This window comes from Bos indicus, chromosome 28, assembly GCF_029378745.1.
Source record: "Bos indicus isolate NIAB-ARS_2022 breed Sahiwal x Tharparkar chromosome 28, NIAB-ARS_B.indTharparkar_mat_pri_1.0, whole genome shotgun sequence".
NCBI classification, from domain to species: Eukaryota; Metazoa; Chordata; class Mammalia; order Artiodactyla; family Bovidae; genus Bos; species Bos indicus.
Window position 1 is genome coordinate 42,236,527 of NC_091787.1, and position 14,427 is coordinate 42,250,953.

At 39.3% G+C, this 14,427-nt stretch overlaps 1 protein-coding gene across 1 annotated transcript in view; it reads right to left on the reverse strand.

Moving 5' to 3' along the window:
- Positions 1-14,427, reverse strand: part of LOC139180340 (anthrax toxin receptor-like) — a 37,492-nt gene that overhangs the window by 7,536 nt on the left and 15,529 nt on the right. The window lies entirely within an intron of this gene.

Sequence of the window (14,427 nt, forward strand, 5' to 3'; positions counted from 1 at the left end):
CATCCTCTCTGGCACTTTTTGTTTAAATGCAATTTTATTTATTTTTTGGTATATATTGTGAGGAAATGTTCTAATCTCATTCTTTTATGTGCTGGTGTCCAATTTTCTCAGTATCACATATTGAAGAGACTGTCTTTTCTCCATTATATTGTTTTTTTACCTCCTTTGTCATAGATTAATTGACCATAGGAGAAGGCAATGGCAACCCAATCCAGTACTCTTGCCTAGAAAATCCCATGGATGGAGGAGCCTGGTAGGCTGCAGTCCATGGGGTCGTGAAGAGTTGGACACGATTGAGTGACTTCACTTTCACTTTTCACTTTCATGCATTGGAGAAGGAAATGGCATCCCACTCCAGTGTTCTTGCCTGGAGAATCCCAGGGACAGGGGAGCCTGGTGGGCTGCTGTCTATGGGGTCGCACAGAGTCGGACACGACTGAAGTGACTTAGCAGCAGCAATTGACCATATGTACATGTGTTTATTTCTGGGATTCGGATCCCTATGCTATGATTTATGTGTCAATTTTTGTTTTGATTACTGTAGTTTTGTGCTATTGTCTGAACACCGGAAGCATGATATCCCTAGTTTTGTTCTTTTTCAAGATTGCTCTGACTATTTGTGGGTTTTTTTTTTTTTTTTTTGTATGTGTGTGGTTCTGTATTCATTTTAAGATTATTTATTCTGTTGTTGTTGTTCAGTTGCTCAGTCATGTCTGACTCTTTGCAACCCCATGGACTGCAACATGCCAGACCTCTCTGTTGTTTACCATCTCCCGAAGTTTTCTCAAGTTCATGTCCATTGCATTGGTGATATCATCTAGCCATCTCATCCTCTGACGCCCTCTTCTCCTTCTGCGCTCAATCTTATTCAACATCAGGGACTTGGGAAAGTCACTGGGAAGTGAGTCAGTTGTTTGCATCAGATGACCAAAATACTGGAGTTTCAGCTTCAGCATTAGTCCTTCCAACAAGTATTCAAGATTGATTTCTCTTAAGACTGACTGGTTTGATCTCCTTGCTGTCCAAGGGACTCCCAGGAGTCCTCTCCAGCACCACAGTTTGAAGGCATCAATTCTTCAGCTCTCTGCCTTCTTTATGGTCCAACTCTCACAACCATACATGACCACTGGGGAAGACCATAGCCTTGACTGTACGTACCTTTGTCAGCAGAGTAATGTCTCTGCTTTTCAACACACTGTCTAGGTTTGTCATCGCTTTCCTGCCAAGAAGCAAACGTCTTCTGATTTCAAGGCTACAGTCACCATCTGCAGTGATTTTAGAGCCCAAGAAGAGGAAATCTGTCACTACTTTCACTTTTTTCCCCCTACATTTGCCATGAAGTAGTGGGGCCAGACGCCACGATCCTAGTTTTGTTTTTTACATATATTTAGTTTTAAGCTGGCTCTTTCACTCTCCTCCTTCACCGTCATCAAGAGGCTGTTAAGTTCCTCTTCACTTCTGCCACGAGAGTGGTATCATCCTCATGTCTAAGGTTGTGGATGTTTCTCCCACCTTTCTTGATTCCAGCTTGTAACTCATCCACCTGGCATTTCTCATGATATGCCCAGCATATAGATGAAACAAACTGGGTTTGTTTATTTATTCTTATTCTATTTCTGTGAAAAATGTCACAGAGTTTTTCCTAGGAATTGCATTAAATTGGTGTATTGTTTTGGGTAATACGGACATCTTAACAATATTAATTCTTCCAATCCATGAACGTGGCCTTTCTTTTCATTTGTGTTTTCTTCATTTTCCTTCATCAATATCTTATAGGTTTTAAGTGGATGACTTTCACCTCCTTGGTTAAGTTTATTGTTAGGTATTTTATTTTTTTTCATGTAATTGTAGATGGGATTAGTTTCTTAAATTCTCTTTCTGATAGTTTATTGTTAGTGTATAGAAATGTAAGAGATTTCTGTATATTAATCTTATTTCCTAAACTTTATTGAATTCATTTACTGTCTTTAATGGTCTTATTAGTGGAGTTATTATTATTATTATTACTTTCTGTGTATAGTATTGTACATCTGCAAATAGTGAGAGTTTTACTTTTTCCTTCCTATTTGAACATCTTTTATTTTCTTTTATGCTTACTGTCTCTAGGCCTTCCAATATATGTTCAATAGAAGTGATGAGAATGGACAACTTTGTCTTGTTCCTGATTTTAAAAGAAAAGCTTTTAGCTTTTCACTATTGAGTATTATGTCAGCTGTGGGTTTGTCATGAATGGGTTTCATTAAGTTGAGCTGTGCTCCTTCTGTATCACCTTTGATAAGGTTGTTTTTTTTTTAATCATGAATGTATATTAGTTTTGTCAAATGCTTTGTCTATTGAGATGGTCTATAACTTTTCTTTGTTAGTATGGTGAATTATATTCATTGATTTGTGTATATTGAATCATTCTTCCCATCTCTGGAATAAATCCCACTTCATTAAGGTGTTTTATCCCTTTTTATATATTTTTGAATTCAGTTCACTAATATCTTGTTGAGCTTTTTTCCATCTTTTTTCATCAGAGATAGTGGCCTGTAATTTCTTTTTCTGTAGTGAAAAAGTTTTCCTTTGTTTTCCTTTGGTAGCTGGGTAATGGTGGCTTTGAACAATGATTTGGGGAGTGTTTCCTCCTCTTCAATATTTTGAAATAGCTTGATAAGGATAGGTATTAGTTCTTTTGTATAAGTTTAGTAGAAATCCCCTCTAAAGCCATTTCTCTTTGGACTTTTGTTTGCTGTGAGTTTTTTTTTTTTTTTTTTTTTACATATTCAATTTCAATACTAGTGGTCAGTCTGTACAGATTATATATTTCTTCCTGATTCAGTCTTGGAAAATTATAAGTTTCTAGGAATTTACGCATTTCTTTTTCATTCAGTTTGTAGGCATATAACTGATTGTAGTATTCCCTTGTGACTTTTTGTATCTCTGTGATACCAGTTGTGATTTTTTTCTCTTTCACTTCTTTTTTTATTTCAAGTCTATTTTTTTTCTTAATGAGCATGGCCAAAGGATTATCAATAATGTTTATCTTTTCAAAAAAGGTGCTAAAGAACATTATTCTAAGTGGTGAAAAATTGAAAGCATTCCCCCTAAGATCAGAAACAAGACAAGGGTGTCCACTTTCACCACTATTACTCAACATAGTTCTGGAAGTCCTAGCTACAGCAATCAGAGAAGAAAAAGAAATAAAAGGAATCCAGATCGGAAAAGAAGAAGTAAAGCTCTCACTGTTTGCAGATGATATGATACTGTACATAGAAAACCCTAAAGATAGTATCAGAAAATTACTAGGGCTAATCAGTGAATTTTGCAAAGTTGCAGGATACAAAATCAATACACAGAAATCACTTGCATATCTATATACTGACAATGAAAAATCAGAAAGAGAAATTAAGGAATCAATCCCATTCACCATTGCAACAAAAAGAATAAAATATCTAGGAATAAATTTACCTAAGGAAACAAAAGAACCATACACAGAAAATTATAAGACACTGATGAAAGAAATCAAAGGTGCATAAACAGGTGGAGAGACATTCCAGGTTCCTGGGTATGAAGAATTAATATTGTGAAAATGACTATACTACCAAATGCAATCTACAGATTAAATGCAATTCCTATCAAATTACCAATGGCATTTTTCACAGAACTAGAACAAAAAATTTCACAATTAACATGGAAACACGAAAGACCCCAAATAGCCAAAGCAGTCTTGAGAAAGAAGAATGGAGCTGGAGGAATCAATCTTCCTGATTTCAGGTTATGCTACAAAGCTACAGTCATCAAGACAGTATGGTACTGGCACAAAAGCAGAAATATAGACCAATGGAACAAGATAGAAAGCCCAGAAATAAACCCATGCACCTATGGGTATCTTATTTTTGACAAACGAGGCAAGAGTATACAATGCGGCAAAGACAGCCTCCTCAATGAATGGTACTGGAAAATTGGACAGCTATATGTAAAAGAATGAAATTAAAACACTTCGTAACACGATACATAAAGATAAACTCAAAATGGATTAAAGACCTAAATGTAAGACCAGAACTTACATATAAAACTCTTAGAGGAAAACATAGGCAGAACACTTGATGGCATAAATCAAAGCAAGATCCTCTATGACCCACCTACTAGAGTCATGGAAATAAAAACAAAAGTAAACAAGTGGAACCTGATTAAACTTAAAAGTTTTTGCACAGCAAAGTAAACTATAAGCAAGGTGAAAAAACAAAATTCAGAATGGGAGAAAATAATAGCTAATGAAACAACTGACAAAGGATTAATTTACAAAATATATAAGCAGCTTATACAACTCAATACCAGAAAAACAAACAACCCAATCAAAAAGTGGGAAAAAGACTTAAACAGACATTTCTCCAAAGAAGACATACAGATGGCTAACAAACACATGAAAAGATGCTCAACATCACTCATTATTAGAGAAATGCAAATCAAAACCACAATGAGATATCACCTCAAACCAGTCAGAATGGCCCTCATCAAAAAGTCTACAAACAATAAATTCTGAAGAGGGTGTGGAGAAAAGGGAACACTCTTGCACTGTTGATGGGAATGTAAATTGATACAGTCACTACGGAAGATGGTTTGGAGATTCCATAAAAAACTAGGAGTAAACCCACCATATGACCCAGTAATCCCACTCCTAGGCATATATCCTGAGGAAACCAGTGTTGAAAAAGACACATGTATTCCATTGATCATTGCAACACTACATACAATAGCTAGAACATGGAAGCAACCTAGATATCCATTGACAGATGAATGGATAAAGAAGTTGTGGAGGCAGTCCCAAGATGGCGGAAGAATAAGACGGGGAGACCACTTTCTCCCCCACAAATTCATCAAAAGAACATTTTTTAAACTCTGAGTAAATTCCACAAACAACTTCTGAATGCTGGCAGAGGACATCAGGCACCCAGAAAAGCAGCCCATTGTCTTCTAAAGGAGATAGGGAAAAATATAAAAGACAAAAAGAGAGACAAAAGAGGTAGGGATGGAGCTCCATCCCAGGAAGGGAGTCTTAAAAAGAGAGGTTTCCAAACACCAGGAAACACTCTCACTGCCGAGTCTGTGGCGAACCTTAGAAGCACAGAGGGCAACATAACAGGGAGGGAAACTAAATAAATAATTAAAACCCACAGATTACGTGCCCAACTGTAACTCCCCCAGCGGAGAAGCAGCGCAGACGCCTGCATCCGCCACTAGCAGGCGGGGGCTGGGTGGGGAGACCCGGGCTGCATTGCTTAGAGTAAGGACCTGGCCTGAATGCCCCGAGGGCAATCTGAGGGAACTAACTTGGGCTAGCAAACCAGACTGTGGGATAGCTACAACGTGAAAAGTCCTAAGACACTGCCAGGCCCACGCACAGAACAAAGGACTGACTAGAGCTATGCGAAAACCCCTAACCTAAGACACCGTCAGGCCCGCTCACACAACAAAGGACTGAACAGAGCCAGCTGGCTACAGACCATCCCCCTCTGGTGACAGGCAGGCAGAGCCAGAAGGGGGCAATCGCTGCTGCAGAGAGGCAGTATCTACCAAACTGCAAGCAGGCTTCTTTGCTAACTGAGACTTCTTGGGATTCTGGATGGTCAACATCCGCCTGAGAAGGTGCGCCAGTTGTACACCCAGAAAACTGAGCGGCAGGGACAGGGAGGTGATAAGTCGCAGTGACCACACTCGCCAAACATCTCATCACCTGAGCTGCTCAGACCTGGGAAGGGCACAAACGCAGGCCCAACCGAGTCTGCACCTCTGAGGACTACCCGAGTGCCTGAACCTGAGCAGCTTAGACCTGGGAAGTGCATACAACCCAGGGCTGGCCTCGGATGGTTCCCGGTGGAGCAACCTAGAGCCTAAGCAGTGTAGACAGGGAAAGCACACACGCTGTGAGCGGGGGCAGGCCCAGTGTGCCTGAGACACTGTGAGCACACGCCAGTGTTATTTGTTTGCAGCGTCCCTCCCTCCCCACAGCACGACTGAACAAGTGAGCCTAAAAAAGTGTCCACCACCGTCCCCTTTGTGTCAGGGCAGAAATCAGACACTGAAGAGACCAGCAAACAGAAGAAGCTAAAACAGAGGGAACCACCTTGGAAGTGACAGATGCAATAGATTAAAACCCTGTAGTTAGTACCAACTACATAAGAAGGGGCCTACAGATCTTGAGAAATATAAACTGGATCAAGGAACTAGCCAAAAATGAACTGACCCCACACTGCCCACAACAATACCAGAGAAAGTCCTAGATATATTTTTACTATTTTTACTATCATTCTTTATTTTTTTTAATTAAAAAAAATTTTAAGTCCTCTAATACTCCTTTAATTTTCATTTTTATAACCTACTATTACTTTGGAAAAAAAAAAGAGACCCTATTTTTTAAAGTAAACTTCATATATATATATATTTTATAATTTTTGTGACTTTTTTCTTTTTCTTTTCTTTAATATTGTATTTTTGAAAATCCAACCTCTACTCTAGATTTTAATCTTTGCTTTTTGGTATTTGTTATCAATTTTGTACCTTTAAGAACCCAATCTTCAGTACCCATTTTTACTTGGGAGCGAGATTACTGGCTTGACTGCTCTCTCCCTCTTTGGACTCTCCTTTTTATCCACCAGGTCACCTCTATTTGCCCCCTCCCCCTTCTCTTCTCTACCCAACTCTGAATCTCTTTGTGTGTTCCGGACTGTGGAGAACACTTAGGGAACTGACTACTGGCTGGATGTCTCTCTCCTTTTGATTCCCCCTTTATTGTCCTGGCCACCTCTGTCTCCTTCCTCCCTCTTCTCTTATCTGTATAACTCTGTGAACATCTCTGAGCGGTCCAGACTGTGGAGCACACATAAGGATGTGATTACTGGCTAGCTTGCTCTCTCCTCTTTTGATTCCACCTCATCTCATCCTGTCACCTCTATCTCCCTCCTCCCTCTTCTCTTCTTCATGTAACTCTGTGAACCTCTCTGGGTGTCCCTCACTGTGGAGAAAGTTTTCATCTTTAACCTAGATGTTTTATCAAAGGTGCTGTATAGACAGAGAAGTCTTGAGGCTACTGTAAAAATAAGACTGAAAGCCAGAAGCAGGAGGTTTAAGTCCAAATCCTGAGAACACCAGAGAACTCCTGACTCCAGGGAACATTAATTAATAGGAGCTCATCAAATGCCTCCATACCTACACTGAAACCAAGCCCCACCCAAGGGCCAAGTTCCAGAGCAAGACATATCACACAAATTCTCTGGCAACACAGGAACATAGCCCTGAGCTTCAATATACAGGCTGCCTAAAGTCACTCCAAACCCATTGACATCTTATAACTCATTACTGGACACTTCATTGCACTCCAGAGAGAAGAAATCCAGCCCCACCCATCGGAACAGTGACACAAGCTTCCCTAACCAGGAAACCTTGACAAGCCACCTATACAACCCCACCCACAGAGAGGAAACTCCACAATAAAGAGAACTCCACATATTGCCAGAATACAGAAAGGCCATCCCAAACACAGCAATATAAACAGACGAAGAGACAGAGGAATACCCAGGAGGTAAAGGAACAGGATAAATGCCCACCAAACCAAACAAAAGAGGAAGAGATACGGAATCTATCTGATAAATAATTCCAAATAATGATAGTGAAAATGATCCAAAATCTTGAAAACAAAATGGAATCACAGATAAAATAGCCTGGAGACAAGGACTGAGAAGATGCAAGAAAGGTTTAACAAGGACCTAGAAGAAATAAAAATGAGTCAATATATAATGAATAATGCAAAAAATGAGATCAAAAACACTCTGGAGGGAACAAATAGTAGAATAATGGAAGCAGAAGATAGGATTAGTGAGGTAGAAGATAGAATGGTAGAAATAAGTGAATCAGAGAGGAAAAAAGAAAGACGAATTAAAAGAAATGAGGACAATCTCAGAGACCTCCAGAACAATGTTAAAGGCCCCAACATTCGAATTACAGAAGTCCCAGAAGAAGACAAAAAGAAAGACCATGAGAAAATACTTGATATAATAGTTGAAAACTTCCCTAAAATGGGGAAGGAAATAATCACCCAAGCCCAAGAAACCCAGAGAGTCCCAAACAGAATAAACCCAAGGCAAAACACCCCAAGACACATATTAATCAAATTAACAAAGATCAAACACAAAGAACAAATATTAAAAGCAGCAAGGGAAAAACAACAAATAACACACAAGAGGTTTCCCATAAGGATAACAGCTGATCTTTCAATAGAAACTCTTCAGGCAGGAGGAAATGGCGGGACATACTTAAAGTCATGAAAGAAAATAACCTACAGCCCAGATTACTGTACCCAGCAAGTATCTCATTCAAATATGAAGCTTATGATAATCAAAAGCTTTACAGACAAGCAAAAGCTGAGAGAATTTAGCACCACCAAACCAGCTCTCCAACAAATGCTAAAGGATCTTCTCTAGACAGGAAACACAAAAAGGGTGTATAAACTCGAGCCCCAAACCATAAAGTAAATGGCAATGGGATCATACTTATCAATAATTACCTTAAACGTAAATGGGTTGAATGCCCCAACCAAAAGACAAAGACTGGCTGAATGGGTACAAAAACAAGACCCCTATATATGTTGGGGTGGGTCTACAAGAGACCCACCTCAAAACAAGGGACACATACAGACTGAAAGTGAAGGGCTGGAGTAAGATATTCCACACAAATAGAGACCAAAAGAAAGCAGGAATAGCAATACTCATATCAGATAAAATAGACTTTAAAACAAAGGCTGTGAAAAGAGACAAAGAAGGACACTACATAATGATCAAATGATCACTATCAGGACAAGGGTGCCCACTTTCATCACTACTATTCAACATAGTTTTGGAACTTTTGGCCACAGCAATCAGAGCAGAAAAAGAAATAAAAGGAATCCAGATTGGAAAAGAAGAAGTAAAACTCTCACTTTTTGCAGATGACATGATCCTCTACATAGAAAACCCTAAAGACTCCACCAGAAAATTACTAGAGCTAATCAATGACTATAGTAAAGTTGCAGGATATAAAATCAACACACAGAAATCCCTTGCATTCCTATACACTAATAATGAGAAAATAGAAAGAGAAATTAAGGAAACAATTACATTCACCATTGCAATGAAAAGAATAAAATACTTAGGAATATATCTACCTAAAGAAACTAAAGACCTATATATAGAAAACTATAAAACACTGGTGAAAGAAATCAAAGAGGACACTAATAGATGGAGAAATATACCGTATTCATGGATCGGAAGAATCAATATAGTGAAAATGAGTATACTACCCAAAGCAATCTATAGATTCAATGCAATCCCTATCAAGCTACCAACAGTATTTTTCACAGAGCTAGAACAAATAATTTTACAATTTGCATGGAAATACAAAAAACCTCGAATAGCCAAAGCAATCTTGAGAAAGAAGAATGAAACTGGAGGAATCAACCTGCCTGACTTCAGGCTCTACTACAAAGCCACAGTCATCAAGACAGTATGCTACTGGCACAAAGACAGAAATATAGGTCAATGGAACAAAGTAGAAAGCCCAGAGATAAATCCACACACCTATGGACACCTTATCTTTGACAAAGGAGGCAAGAATATGCAATGGAGAAAAGACAATCTCTTTAACAAGTGGTGCTGGGAAAACTGGTCAACAACCTGTAAAAGAATGAAACTAGAACACTTTCTAACACCATACACAAAAATAAACTCAAAATGGATTAAAGATCTAAACCTAAGACCAGAAACTACTAAACTCCTAGAGGAGAACATAGGCAAAACACTCTCTGACATACATCACAGCAGGATCGTCTATGACCCACCTCCCAGAATATTGGAAATAAAAGCAAAAATAAACAAATGGGACCTAATTAAAATTAAAAGCTTCTGCACAACAAAGGAAACTCGAAGCAGGGTGAAAAGACAGCCTTCAGAATGGGAGAAAATAATAGCAAATGAAGCAACTGACAAAGAACTAATCTCAAAAATAAACAAGCAACTCCTGCAGCTCAATTCCAGAAAAATAAACGACCCAATCAAAAAATGGGCCAAAGAACTAAATAGACATTTCTCCAAAGAAGACATACAGCTGGCTAACAAACACATGAAAAGATGCTCAACATCACACAATGAGGTACCATTTCACGCAGTCAGAATGGCTGCTATCCAAAAGTCTACAAGCAATAAATGCTGGAGAGGGTTTGGAGAAAAGGGAACCCTCTTATACTGTTGGTAGAATGAAAACTAGTACAGCCACTATGGAGAACAGTGTGGAGATTCCTTAAAAAACTGGAAATAGAACTGCCATACGACCCAGCAATCCCACTGCTGGACATACACACCGAGGAAACCAGAATTGAAAGAGACACATGTACCCCAATGTTCATCGCAGCACTGTTTATAATAGCCAGGACATGGAAGCAACCTAGATGTCCATCAGCAGATGAATGGATAAGAAAGCTGTGGTACATATACACAATGGAGTATTACTCAGCCATTAAAAAGAATACATTTGAATTAGTTCTAATGAGGTGGATGAAACTGGAGCCTATTATACAGAGTGAAGTAAGCCAGAAAGAAAAACATAAATACAGTATACTAAGTGCCTGATGAACTATAGAATGAGGTTCATGACATTGTACAGGAGACAGGGATCAAGACCATCCCCATGGAAAAGAAATGCAAAAAAGCAAAAGGGCTGTCTGGGGAGGCCTTACAAATAGCTGTGAAAAGAAGAGAAGCGAAAAGCAAAGGAGAAAAGGAAAGATATAAACATCTGAATGCAGAGTTCCAAAGAATAGCAAGAAGAGATAAGAAAGCCTTCTTCAGCGATCAATGCAAAGAAATAGAGGAAAACAACAGAATGGGAAAGACTAGGGATCTCTTCAAGAAAATCAGAGATACCACAGGAACATTTCATGCAAAGATGAGCTCGATAAAGGACAGAAATGGTATGGACCTAACAGAAGCAGAAGATATTAAGAAGAGATGGCAAGAATACACAGAAGAACCATACAAAAAAGATCTTCACGACCCAGATAATCACGATGGTGTGATCACTGACCTAGAGCCAGACATCCTGGAATGTGAAGTCAAGTGGGCCTTAGAAAGCATCACTACCAACAAAGCCATTGGAGGCAATGGAATTCCAGTTGAGCTATTCCAAATCCTGAAAGATGATGCTGTGAAAGTGCTTCACTCAATATGCCAGCAAATTTGGAAAACTCAGCAGTGGCCACAGGACTGGAAAAGGTCAGTTTTCATTCCAATCCCAAAGAAAGGCAACACCAAAGAGTGATCAAACTACCACACAATTGCACTCATCTTACACACTAGTTAAGTAATGCTCAAAATTCTCCAAACCAGGCTTCAGCAATATGTGAACCATGAACTTCCTGATGTTCAAGCTGGTTTTAGAAAAGGCAGAGGAACCAGAGATCCAATTGCCAACATCTGCTGGATCATGGAAAAAGCAAGAGAGTTCCAGAAAAGCATCTATTTCTGCTTTATTGACTATGCCAAAGCCTTTGACTGTGTGGATCACAATAAACTGGAAAATTCTTCAAGAGATGGGAATACCAGACCACCTGATCTGCCTCTTGAGAAATTTGTATGTAGGTCAGGAAGCAACAGTTAGAACTGGACATGGAACAACAGACTGGTTCCAAATAGGAAAAGGAGTTCGTCAAGGCTGTATATTGTCACCCTGTTTATTTAACTTCTATGCAGAGTACATCATGAGAAACGCTGGACTGGAGGAAGCACAAGCTGGAATCAAGATTGCCGGAAGAAGTATCAATAACCTCGGATATGCAGATGACAGCACCCTTATGGCAGAAAGTGAAGAGGAACTAAACAGCCTCTTGATGAAAGTGAAAGTGGAGAGTGAAAAAGTTGGCTTAAAACTCAACATTCAGAAAACTAAGATCATGGCATCTGGTCCCATCACTTCATGGGAAATAGATGGGGGAACAGTGGAAACAGTGTCAGGCTTTATTTTTCTGGGCTCTAAAATCACTACAGATGGTGTCTGCAACCATAAAATTAAAAGATGCTTACTCCTTGGAAGGAAAGTTATGACCAACCTAGATAGCATATTCAAAAGCAGAGACATTACTTTGCCAACAAAATTTCGTCTAGTCAAGGCTATGGTTTTTCCTGTGGTCATGTATGGATGTGAGAGTTGGACTGTGAAGAAGGCTGAGTGCTGAAGAATTGATGCTTTTGAAGTGTGGTGTTGGAGAAGACTCTTGAGAGTCCCTTGGACTAAAAGGAGATCCAACCAGTCCATTCTGAAGGAGATCAGCCCTGGGATTTCTTTGGAAGGAATGATGCTAAAGCTGAAACTCCAGTACTTTGGCCACCTCATGCGAAGAGTTGACTCATTGGAAAAGACTCTGATGCTGGGAGGGATTGGGGGCAGGAGGAGAAGGGGACGACAGAGGATGAGATGGCTGGATGGCATCACTGACTCGATGGACGTGAGTCTGAGTGAACTCAGAGAGTTGGTGATGGACAGGGAGGCCCGACGTGCTGCTATTCATGGGGTCGCAAACAGTCGGACACGACTGAGCTACTGATCTGATCTGATCTGAACATATATATATGGAATTTAGAAAGATGGTAATGATAACCCTGTATGAGAGACAGCAAAAGAGACACACATGTATAAAATAGTCTTTTGGATTCCATGGGAGAGGGAGAGGGTGGGATAATTTGGGAGAATGGCATTGAAACATATACGATATCATATATGAAATGAATCACCAGTCCAGGTTTGATGCATGATACAGGATGCTAGGGGCTGGTGCACTGGGATGACCCAGAGGAATGGCATGGGGAAGGAGGTGGGAGCAGGGTTCCAGATGGGGAACACTTGTACACCCGTGGCGGATTCTTGTTGATGTATTGCAAAACCATTACAATATTGTAAAGTAATTAGCCTCCAATTAAAATAAATAATTTATATTTTAAAATATATATATTATATTTATATAATTTATATTATTATTTATATATTTATTAATAATAAATAATAATAAATATTTATATATTATTTAATTATTATTAAATAATTTATATTTAAAAAAAAGAAGAAAGCTGAGTGCCAAAGAATTGATGCTTTTGAACGGTGGTGTTGGAGAAGACTCTTGAGAATCCCTTGGACTGCAAGGAGATCCAACCAGTCCATTCTGAAGGAGATCAGTCCTGGGTGTTCATTGGAAGGACCCATGCTAAAGCTGAAACTCCAATATTTAGGCCACCTCATGGGAAGAGTTGACTCAGTTGAAAAGATCCTGATGCTGGGAGGGATTGAGGGCAGGAGGAGAAGGGGACGACAGAGGTTGAGATGGCTGGATGGCATCACCGACTCAATGGACGTGAGTCTGAGTGAACTCTGGGAGTTGGAGATGGACAGGGAGACCTGGCATGCTGGGATTCATGGGGTCACAAAGAGTCGGACACGACTGAGTGAACTGAACTGAACGGAAATGATTCACTTTAAAGGATATCGTACTGTCTTAAGAAGTTTCTTCAGTACACTGATGATGATTCACCTAGGATAACTTCTTTTAGTCTAGCTTTACCTCCTTCGCCTAATAATCAAAACTAAAACAGTGTGTGAAATAGGACAAATATAATGCCCCCATGTTACTATCTAAGAAGTTATTCATGTTGAAAATATTGTTATTATACTTAGGATGCAATCTGAGTCAGCTGTGGTTTAGCTCTGCCAGGTTAGTTGAAGAATAAAACATGGATGGAATCCACTAAAAAAAAAAAGAAGTTGTGGTACATATACACAATGGAATATTACTCAGCCATAAAAGGAAGGCATTTGAGTCAGTTCTGATGAAGTAGATGAACCTAGAACCTATTATACCAGAGTGAAGTGAGCCAGAAAGAGAAAGATAAATATCGTATTCTAACACACATATACAGAATCTAGAAAAATGAATTTATTTACAGGGGAGCAGTGGAGAAACAGACATAGAGAATAGACTTATGGACATAGGGAGAGGGGAGGAGAGGGTGAGATGTATGGAAAGAGTAACATGGAAACTTACATTACCATATGCAAAATAGATAGCCAACGAGTTTGCTGTAGGGCTCAGGAAACTCAAACAGGGGCTCTATATCAACCTAGAGGGGTGGGATGGGGAGGGAGATGGGAGGGAGCTTCAAAAGCGAAGGGGTATATGTATACCTATGGCCGATTCATGTTGAGGTTTGATAGAAAACAACAAAATTCTGTAAAGCAATTATACTTCAATAAAAAAAAATAAAGAAAAAAAAAGATGCTAAGGGATTGATTATTTTCAGATTTCCATATGAAGGGAGAGTTAACCAGGCTTCCAGCCAAGTCCCCCCTCCACTTGTCAATTTTGCTGCTATCATT